Source organism: Schistocerca nitens, chromosome 1 (assembly GCF_023898315.1).
Source record: "Schistocerca nitens isolate TAMUIC-IGC-003100 chromosome 1, iqSchNite1.1, whole genome shotgun sequence".
NCBI classification, from domain to species: Eukaryota; Metazoa; Arthropoda; class Insecta; order Orthoptera; family Acrididae; genus Schistocerca; species Schistocerca nitens.
Window position 1 is genome coordinate 883,850,982 of NC_064614.1, and position 10,065 is coordinate 883,861,046.

At 40.7% G+C, this 10,065-nt stretch overlaps 1 pseudogene; it reads left to right on the forward strand.

Annotated features, from left to right (window-relative positions):
* The first annotated feature begins 9,632 nt into the window (after positions 1 to 9,632).
* On the forward strand, positions 9,633 to 9,749 carry LOC126208221 (5S ribosomal RNA; annotated as a pseudogene).
* Positions 9,750 to 10,065: the final 316 nt, after the last annotated feature.

The following is a 10,065-nucleotide window of genomic DNA, read 5'->3' on the forward strand; positions in this document are numbered from 1 at the left end:
AGCTGCTAACTCTTGGGAATAAGCTAATATTGCTAATAACAAACGACATTAAAGAAAATATATACTCTGAGGGCAGTTTCAGAATTCCCAGACTATTGAATAGGGGTAGACAAGAGGTTCTCGAACTTACACCACATATAGCTCTAACAGCCCGTTTTTGAGCCAAAAATACCCTTTTTTGAATCAGAAGAATTACCCCAAAAAATAATACCATATGAGATAAGCATATGAAAATATGCGAAGTAGACTACTTTTCGTGTTGAACTGTCACTTATTTCAGATACTGTTCTAATGGTAAATAAAGCAGCATTTAGTTTCTGAACAAGATCCTGAATATGGGCTTTCCAGAACAGCTTACTATCTATACGAACGCCTAGGAACTTGAACTGTTCCATCTCGCTTATAATATGCCCATTCTGTCTGATCAAAATATCAGTTCTTGTTGAACTGTGAGTTAGAAACTGTAAAAACTGAGTCTTACTGTGATTTAGCATCAAGTTATTTTCCACAAACCACAAACTTATTTCATGAACTACATTATTTGATAATGTTTCAATATTACACACAAGATCCTTCACTACCAAGCTGGAGTCATCAGCAAACAGAAATATTTTTGAATCACCTGTAATACTAGAAGGCATATCATTTATATAAATAAGAAACAGCAGTGGCCCCAGCACCGACCCTTGGGGGACGCCCCACTTAACAGTGCCCCATTGGGACTGAACATCACTACCATTGTCAATATTGCGGAGAATTACCTTCTGCTTTCTGTTCTTAAAGTAAGAGGCGAACCTATTGTAAGCTACTCCCCTTACTCCATAATGGTCCAACTTCTGCAGTAATATTTTGTGGTCAACACAGTCAAAAGCCATTGTTAAATCAAAGAAAACACCTAGGGTTCGCAAACTTTTATTTAATCCGTCCAAAACCCCACAGAGAAAAGAGAATATAGCATTTTCATTTGTTAAACCAATTCTAAAACCAAACTGTACATTTCACAGCAAATTATGTGAATTTAAATGCTCCCGTAACCTTGTATATACAACCTTCTCGATAACTTTAGCAAACACCGATGGCATAGAAATAGGTCTATAATTGTCAACATTATCCCTGTCTCCCTTTTTATAAAGTGGCTTCACTACCGAGTACTTTAATCGGTCAGGAAACCGACCACTCCTAAAGGAAAAGTTACAGATATGGCTAAGTACTGGGCTAACATACATAGAACAATACTTCAGTATTCTACTATATACCCCGTCGTATCCATGAGAGTTCTTGGTCTTTAGTGATTTAATTATCAACTCACCCCCTCTTGTCAGTATCATGGAGGAGCATTTCAGGCAACAGTCTCGGAACACTTTTTTCTACGAGCGGTATATGATTCCCTGTTGGGACTAGGTTTCTATTTAGTGCACCCGCTGTATTCAGAAAGTGATTATTAAATACAGTACATATATGCGACTTATCAGTAACACGGATATTCCCACTACGCACTGATTCTATATCCTCGACCTGTCTCTGCTGACCAGCCACTTCCTTTACAACTGACCATACGGTTTTAATTTTATCCTAAGACTTAGCTATTCTATCTGCATACCACATACTTTTGCCTTCCTAATAACACTTTTAAGCACCTTACAATACTGTTTGTAATGGGCTGCTGCATTTAGATTGTGACTGTTTCTAACGTTTTGATATAATTGCCACTTTGTTCTACAAGATATTCTTATCCCTCTAGTCAGCCACCCAGGCTGCCTGTTTGTGCTAGTACCCCGTTTTGAACGTTCTAACGGAAGGCAACTTTCAAAGAGCACGAGAAAGGTCTTGAGGAAAGCATTATATTTATCGTCTACTGTATCAGCACTATAAACATCTTGCCACTCTTGTTCCTTGATAAGGTTTACAAAGGTCTCTACAGCAACTGGATCAGCTTTCCTAAACCGTTGATAACTATATTTAACATGTGCTGCAGCACAAAAATCCTTTAGAGTTAAAATTTGTGCATCATGATCTGAAAGGCCATTCACCTTTTTGATAACAGAATGCCCTTCTAGTAATGAGGAATGAACAAAAATGTTGTCTATGGTTGTTCTACTGTTCCCTTGCACTCTCGTTGGAAAGAATACGGTTTGCATAAGATTATATGAATTAAGGAGGTCTACCAGCATCCTTTTCCTTGCACAATCACTTATACAATTAATATTGAAGTCACCACATATAACTAACTTTTTGTATTTCCTATAAAGTGAACCAAGAACCTCCTCTAGCTTTAGCAAAAATGTTGTGAAATCGGAGTCTGGGGATCTATAAGTAACAACAGTTAGAAGTTTACTCCACTAAATTTAACCACACCTGCACAACATTCAAAAACCTTTTCAGTGCAGTACTTTGAAACATCAATTGACTCAAATGGGATACCGTTTTTCACATACATGGCTACTCCCCCACACCGCAAAGAGCTCCTAGAAAAGCTGCCAGCCAACCTGTATCCTGGTAAAGGAAGCCTCTGAATTATCTCCTTATTTAAGAAGTGTTCAGATATACCAATAATTTCAGAGTCAACATCTATAAGCAGTTCACTAACTTTATCTCTAATACCTTGTATATTTTGATGAAATATACTAATTCCCTCGTTACTCGGATACCTAAGCTTTGTCGAAAGTGGTTTCTTTGTTAGAGAGACTTCCCTTAAGCAGGAATACCTATCAGCTGACTTCCATCTAAAAAAGGTGCAGCTCTAACACCCACTTGTACAGGAATTTTCCCATGAGTGATCCCATCACCCCCATCTATGCCGTCACCTATAACCTTTGCCAACCTCCCCTTTCGATACCTGTTGAGGTGCAGGCCATGTCTAGTGAAACCCATCCTGCTGATAGACTCCACCGACACCACTAAAATGTGATTCATGCCTTCTGTCATGAGCGCACCCCCAAGTCTCATGTTATTACGCTTCACGGCTGTATTAAGATGAGGCCGATCGGAAACAGTTCCACGAAATGCACATTAGTGTTGCCAGTCTGAGTGGCTATCTTTTCCAGGTCACCATCTACGTCATACCCCCCCCCCCCCCCCCATCCCTATCAATACTATTACCAGCCCAACCCACAATCACTACCTGATCCTCTTTAGTCACATCCCTACGTGACCCCTCTATGTTAACAGTCACATGAGCCAATCCTGCATTAGGCTTCACAATACTGGTGACCTGGTACTCACTCCCCAACACTTCCTGCAACTTCTGGCCTTAACCTATTGAATTCTTCTTTTTATTCCATATCGTACAATCATATACGAAATATTTGTAGGCCTACAGAAGCGACGTCTAACGAGCGTACGACTCAAACATTTTATGGCTACCGTACAGCAGTTTCTTATGAACTGTAGCGTTGTTAACAGGATGACACCGCCACACTGTGACCTAGTATGTACCACGTTTTAAATATGTGGGACGACGCTAGGCTGATTTTGTGGTATCCTTTGACGATGCCACTATGACTACATTATACAAGGACAAGTTTTAAAACAGGTATCCCTAGTCATATTTAAAGCGCGTGTTATCCACAAGTATGTCAGTAATACTTTTCATTATAGCCTATTTTATTGCTTCAAGATGTAGTCAATCGACTAGTTTTGCTTCAGTTCTGAAGATGGTCATAGTTGACCGAAACAATGAGTCTAAGGATATAAGAATTTTGTGATCATAAACGGAAATAAAGAAATTTATTTCAAACTTTCTTGATCACTGTTCTGTTCGCAATTATGTTGCGGGTTGTGAAACTATTGTTATTATTGTTATGAATGGCAGCATCACCAGTGATAGTAGTACCACTGATATTAAGGGGCTCCGGAAAGGCTCAAAATCATGAAAAGTTCAATTTTTACTTTTTTGCGTTTCCTGAATCTGCAGACTATTACCTTTTAATACACATATAATTTATTCAATTCCGAAGACTACAACTATTTTTAAATTTTTTTTTAAATGTGTTCTACATGGGCGTGACCCACTGTGGCGCTGTTAAACTGCTGTCAAATGGTGTTATTATTAACGTCCGTGTTCATCAGGTACATTTTAGTGATGTGAGATAAAGTATGTGTTGTGGCTAACCTGTGATGGTTCAATATATATCGCTGGTGTCGATTGTTTCATGTTTATTTACTCTGTCGTTATCTCGAAAATATTCGTAATTAATTCTGTTTCTTGAGTCTCTGTTTTGTTGAAGTATAATAATGAGTAAAAGTAAAGTTATTAGAAATCCTCTGAAGGCTTTTAAGAAAAGGAGAAATGTTGGAAAGCCAAAGGTATGTGTTATTACTGTAAACAATAAAGACGATAACCAAGTGAGTGAACCTAACCTCTCAAGTACACCTGCCCATAGCAGTCAAAGTGGGAAAGAAAATACTTCACAGAAGAAGCTTGGTTCAATGAGTGAAAACTATGAATGTTTTATGGGCGAATCGGATGTGAATGAAATATTTGATGTGTCGGTTCTCAAAGGAATTTTTTCAAACTGTGTAAGATGTATACATTGTAGTGAAGTTGGTCTGGAACTCTCCATAATAAAGCACGTAGGACTTGCTAGTGAAATACAACTGAAATGTGATAAGTGTTCATACATGACCACCTTTTGGAACAGTGTTGCAGTAACTGCAACTGAAGAAAATGGTAGCAAAATCTACGAACACAACAACGAGAGATGCTTGCTTTAGACAAGGAACGCCTTCGGGCTGCAGACAGGGCTGTAAAGAGTCTAGAAATACAAGCAAGAGTAAACAGGAGGAGGAACAAGAGGAAGCTGGAGGAGGAGTTTGCAGAGGATGAAGATAATCCATCCTATGGACCTGGAATGCACTAAAAAGTTAATCCAATCTTTGTCGCTCGATTCCCAAAACTTTTATTTTCTCATACTAATTACATGTTTTCTAAGGATCTTCCAAACATATTTGTTTCAAACTTTCAGTAAATGTTACACAGTACCTTCTGCATAATTTAACACAGCCTTTTTCCAAAAAACTGTATATTTTTGAATATATAAATAAAAAATTGCAAAAAAATGTTGTGAATTTTCATTACAATTGAAAAAAATCATCTTTAATAACTGAACTAAAATTTTGTAAAATCCCTGTGTTAAGTTGTAGCCCATATTCCAATAAATAATCTGTAAAAAGTTCAACTTCCTACCTCAAATACTTTGTGAGGAAAGATGTAATTTATAAGCGTTATTTTAACATTGCAAGTATAGGGCGTTCCGGAGCCCCTTAAGGTTATAGTTCTAAGCAACTGTTGTTATTCACATTAATATTAGAGACATTCACATTATTTTCTGTTAACATAATTTTATTAGATTTTATTACATAAAATTATTGTCATTTTTTAAACATCTATGGTGCACGAAATACTGTGTGGTTAAACCCTAATCCCATTAAAGAGAGGGCCCGAAAATACTAATTTGATCAGGTTAAGTACGAATATACAGTTAATGTCTGTAATTCCTGCTGCTGGATCAGAATTTTGACTGTTCTTTCAGACAGACGCGGCATATATACAGGTATAATTAAGGCAAGGACGGCCAATGATCTCTTCAGTGCTGATGCGCACCTGGCTCGAACTCAAGCAGAAATGGACCTCAATGACGCGAATAGTGAGGATAAGAGTCTAGGGGTACTAGAAACGTAGTGTGTGGTTAAGTTGAGAAGCTATGTCTGAAGGAAGAGGTTCTAGCGTAGTCCATACAGTTGCGATGACCACTGTATCCGGATGGCGCAGTGATCAGAAAATCTACCAACTAAGCGGGGCACTTGGTTTAGAATCCTGACCCGGTACAAATTTTCAACTGTCTCCATTGATTTAATCAATGTTTGCCCCCCCCCCCCCCCCCAGACAATGTCTATGATTCCTTTGTGTCCTAAACTGTTGTGATGTTCGTGTCACAATTATTCCAATAACAAAAATTTTATTTGTAGCTGCCATGTTCAAAATTCCCCCGTCAAATGTTCTAAAAAGGCTCACTTCACGCTCTAATAAATAGTAGTTTTAACAAGTTTTCGATATAGAATGCAGCTCTTGCATAATTTTACGAATATACATGGTGAACCAGAACTATACTGACAAATTTTCGCGTTGTTCAGGGACTTTCTGAGTGTTTTTCTATACGTGACGTTTGGTCTCCGACAGCTCGTTGCAGGGAGATTACATTTTGTTTGGTTTCTTGGCCGAATATACAACAGCGCCAATGTTGACGGTATGCGTTGTGTGTGTTGTTTCCATTCGCTCACGCTACCTGCTGTAAACGACAGTAGTACCCATTCTGCTTTTCATCCTAAAGCTTCATTCTGTACTTCTCGGTTCTGAGTTGGGTTTGTTTCCACGGCAGTGTTAGTTGGATGTTAAGACTGTTACACGGGTGTATGAATAGGTTCACTAATGAAGAGTTGGAGTACAACGTTTCGTCTAAAGGGTGTTGCATTACTTGGTGTAGTGTGGTACACGTTTGGTTATTGCGTGTTACAGGCTTCTTTACAATTGTGAAGGGATTTTCACAGAAACAAGGATGACTGCGGAAACAAGCCAAATAAATCATCATCACATCATAATTATCTAATGAGCCGCCGTAGACCGCGTGTCCCTTGAACCACAACACTCGGGAGGTAGCCATGACAGCCTATGAAAGTCTGTCAGTGCGGTTATGGTTCACCCTGTATATCGGGGAGGTTTCCTACATTCAAAAATTAATTGCAGAGAGATATTTAGTTGATCTACGTTTGTTCATGATTTTATACATCTAGAAGATAAAATCTTATTTTTGTACATTTTGTGGACATAGAAAAAAGAAAACAGCAAATTCGAAAAAAACTAAATCAGACGCCACATGTAAAGATATAAGCCCTTCACTGTATGCCGTGCTATGGCTACCGGTGTAAAACAGTAGTTTAACATGTAGAAGAACAAGGCTTGTTAAAAGTTCGAGAATACACTTCCTCTCATACATATCTCGTGAGATAACCACACCGGAAAAAAAGCAAAGAAATTGGAGTTCATAGGAAGGCCAACCGACAGTACGTCTCCCCACGCACCATTCAAGAAAAGCACAAGAAAAAGAGGAAAATGATAGTGCCACACCAAGTGCCCTCCGCCACACAGCACAAGGTGGCTTTTCGAGTACTTGCTTGTGAAATCAAAATAATTGTTTCAGACTTAGATGAGAGTATGTAGTTTCCCATGCTGAGAGCTGTTTGGACTTCACAATACTGTGATGCAATAGCGTGGGTGTTTCAACAGATAAGTTAGAAAATAACTAATGATGTAACCAGATCGCACCGAGGTATGGAAGAATATTCACCTTGGGAGCTATCTAAAAACAGGAAACTTTGAGAAAACAGATATAAAAGAATAACAACTTGCTCTTTGTACGGGAGATAATGTTACGTGATACTGGCCACGGATCGCCTTAGTGGTGGTGAGATTCCGCGGAATGAGTTGTAAGAGCTAACCGCAAGTGGCTCCTTGCCAGCTAGTTCATGTAATCACTGCGGTTCAGCTACGCGTGGGGCAAGAAGTTGTGCTAGCTCATTCCGCACTTTTCGAAAATGCCAGTAAATTCACATCGGAAATAATGCGTCTTAGCGATCAGGTACAAATGTCAAGGCCAAATGAAAATCCTCCCTGCCCTGTCGGATAACGCCTCCTGATGTGCAAGACACCTCGATTTAGATCTAAACTGAGATGACGACAATCGTGGGAGAGCGATATGCACACATACAGGTGGCGGTAGTATCGCCTATACAAAGGCAGTGCGTTGGCGAAGCTGTCAGCTGTACTCACAAGGGAACCTCCTCATCGCACCCCCCTCAGATTTAGTTATAAATTGGCACAGGGATAGGCCTTGAAAAACTGAACACAGATCAATCGAGAAAAACAGGAAGAACTTGTGTGGAACTATGAAAAAATAAGCAAAATATACAAACTGAGTAGTCCATGCGCAAGGTAGGCAACTTCGAGGAGGGTGTTAGCTTACGAGCGCCGTGGTCCCGTGGCTAGCGTGAGCAGCTGTGGAACGACAGGTCGTTGGTTCAAATCTTCTCTCGGGTGAAAATTTTAATTTTTTATTTTCAGATAATTATCCAAGTTCAGGCACTTACACATAATCAACCTCGCTCTCCAAAATTCCAGGACGTGTTCAGATTTGCTTGGACATATACAGAATTTGACGGTCTACGCACGGAAACATTTGAAAACGTAAAAAACATATGTTTTGACAGAGCACGGGGAAAACTGTGCGACTCTGAAACTGTTGCATTCATTTGATGCAGTTTATGTGACAAACTCTTATGTTTTCATCACTTTTTTTGGAGTGATTATCACATCCACAAGAAAACCTAAATCGGGCAAGGTAGAAGAATCTTTTTACCCATTCGCCAAGTGTACAAGTTAGGTGGGTCGACAACATATTCCTGTCATGTGACGCACATTCCGTCACCAGTGTCGTAAAGAATATATCAGACGTGTTTTCCTGTGGAGGAATCGGTTGACCTATGGCCTTGCGATCAAATGTTTTCTGTTTCTATTGGAGAGGCACGTCCTTTCGTCTACTAATCGCACGGTTTTGCGGTGCGGTCGCAAAACACAGACATTAAACTTATTACAGTGAACAGAGACGTCAATGAATGAACAGACAGATCGTAACTTTGCAAAAATAAAGAAAGTAAAATTTTCACTCGAGGGACGACTCGAACCAAGGACCTTTCGAACCAAGGACCTTTCGTTCCGCAGTTACTCACTCTAACCACGAGACCACGGCGCTCATCAGCTATCACTGTCCTTTATGTTGCCTATCTTGCACATGGACTACTCAGTTTGTATATTTTGCTTATTTTTTCATAGTTCCACACAACTTCTTCCTGTTTTCTCGATTGATCTGTGTTCAGTTTTTCAAGGCCTATCCATTGTGTCAATTTATAACTAAATCTGAGGGGGGTGCGATGGGGAGGTTCCCTTGTCAGGTGATACATGTGAAATGGCTTCCGACGTGATTTTGGATGCACGACGGGAAATAGTAGTCTATGAACGCGGAATGATAGTTGGAGCTACACGCATGGGACATTCTGTTTCAGAAATCGTTATGAAATTCAATATTCCGAGATCCACAGTGTCAAAAGCGGACAACACAGTGACTGACGGCCATCACTTAACGACCGACAGCAATGGCGCGTTATAGAGTTGTCAGTGCTAACAGACAAGCATCACTGCTTGAACCAACCACAGAAATCAATGTCAGACATGCAACGAACGTATTCATTATGGAGGTGCGGCGACATTCGGCGTTAATGGACTGTGGCAGCAGACGACAGACGCGAGTGCTTTTGCTAACAGCACGACATCGCCTGCAGCTCACGACCGTATCAGTTGGGCCCTAGACGCCAGAAAAACCGTGGCCTACTCAGATGAGTCCCGATTTAAGTTGATAAGAGCTGATGGTAGGACTCGAGTGTGACGCATACCACACGAAGCCATTGGCACAAGTTGTCAACAAGGCACTGTGCAAGCTGGTTGTGGCTCCATAATGGGATGGGGTATGTTTACATGGAAAGGACTGGTTCCTCTGCTTATGTTCGACTACGTGGAGACCATAGGCAAGGGCCTTGCCGCAGTGGATACACCGGTTCCCGTGAGATCACCGAAGTTAAGCGCTGTTGGGCGTGGTCGGCACTTGGATGGGTGACCATCCAGCCGCCATGCGCTGTTGCCATTTTTCGGGGTGCACTCAGCCTCGTGACGCCAATTGAGGAGTTACTTGACCGAATACTAGCGGCTTCGGACAAGAATACCATCATAACGACCGGGAGAGCAGTGTGCTGACCCCACGCCACTCCTATCCGCATCCTCCTCGGAGAATGAAACGGCTGTCGGATGGTCGCGGTAGGCCACGCAGCCATTCATGGACTTCTTGTTCCCTAACACCAATGGAGTTCTTATGGATGACAATGCGCCATACCATCGGACCACAGTTATTCGCGAGTGGTTTGATAAACATTCTGGGCATATCGATCGAATCATGTGACACC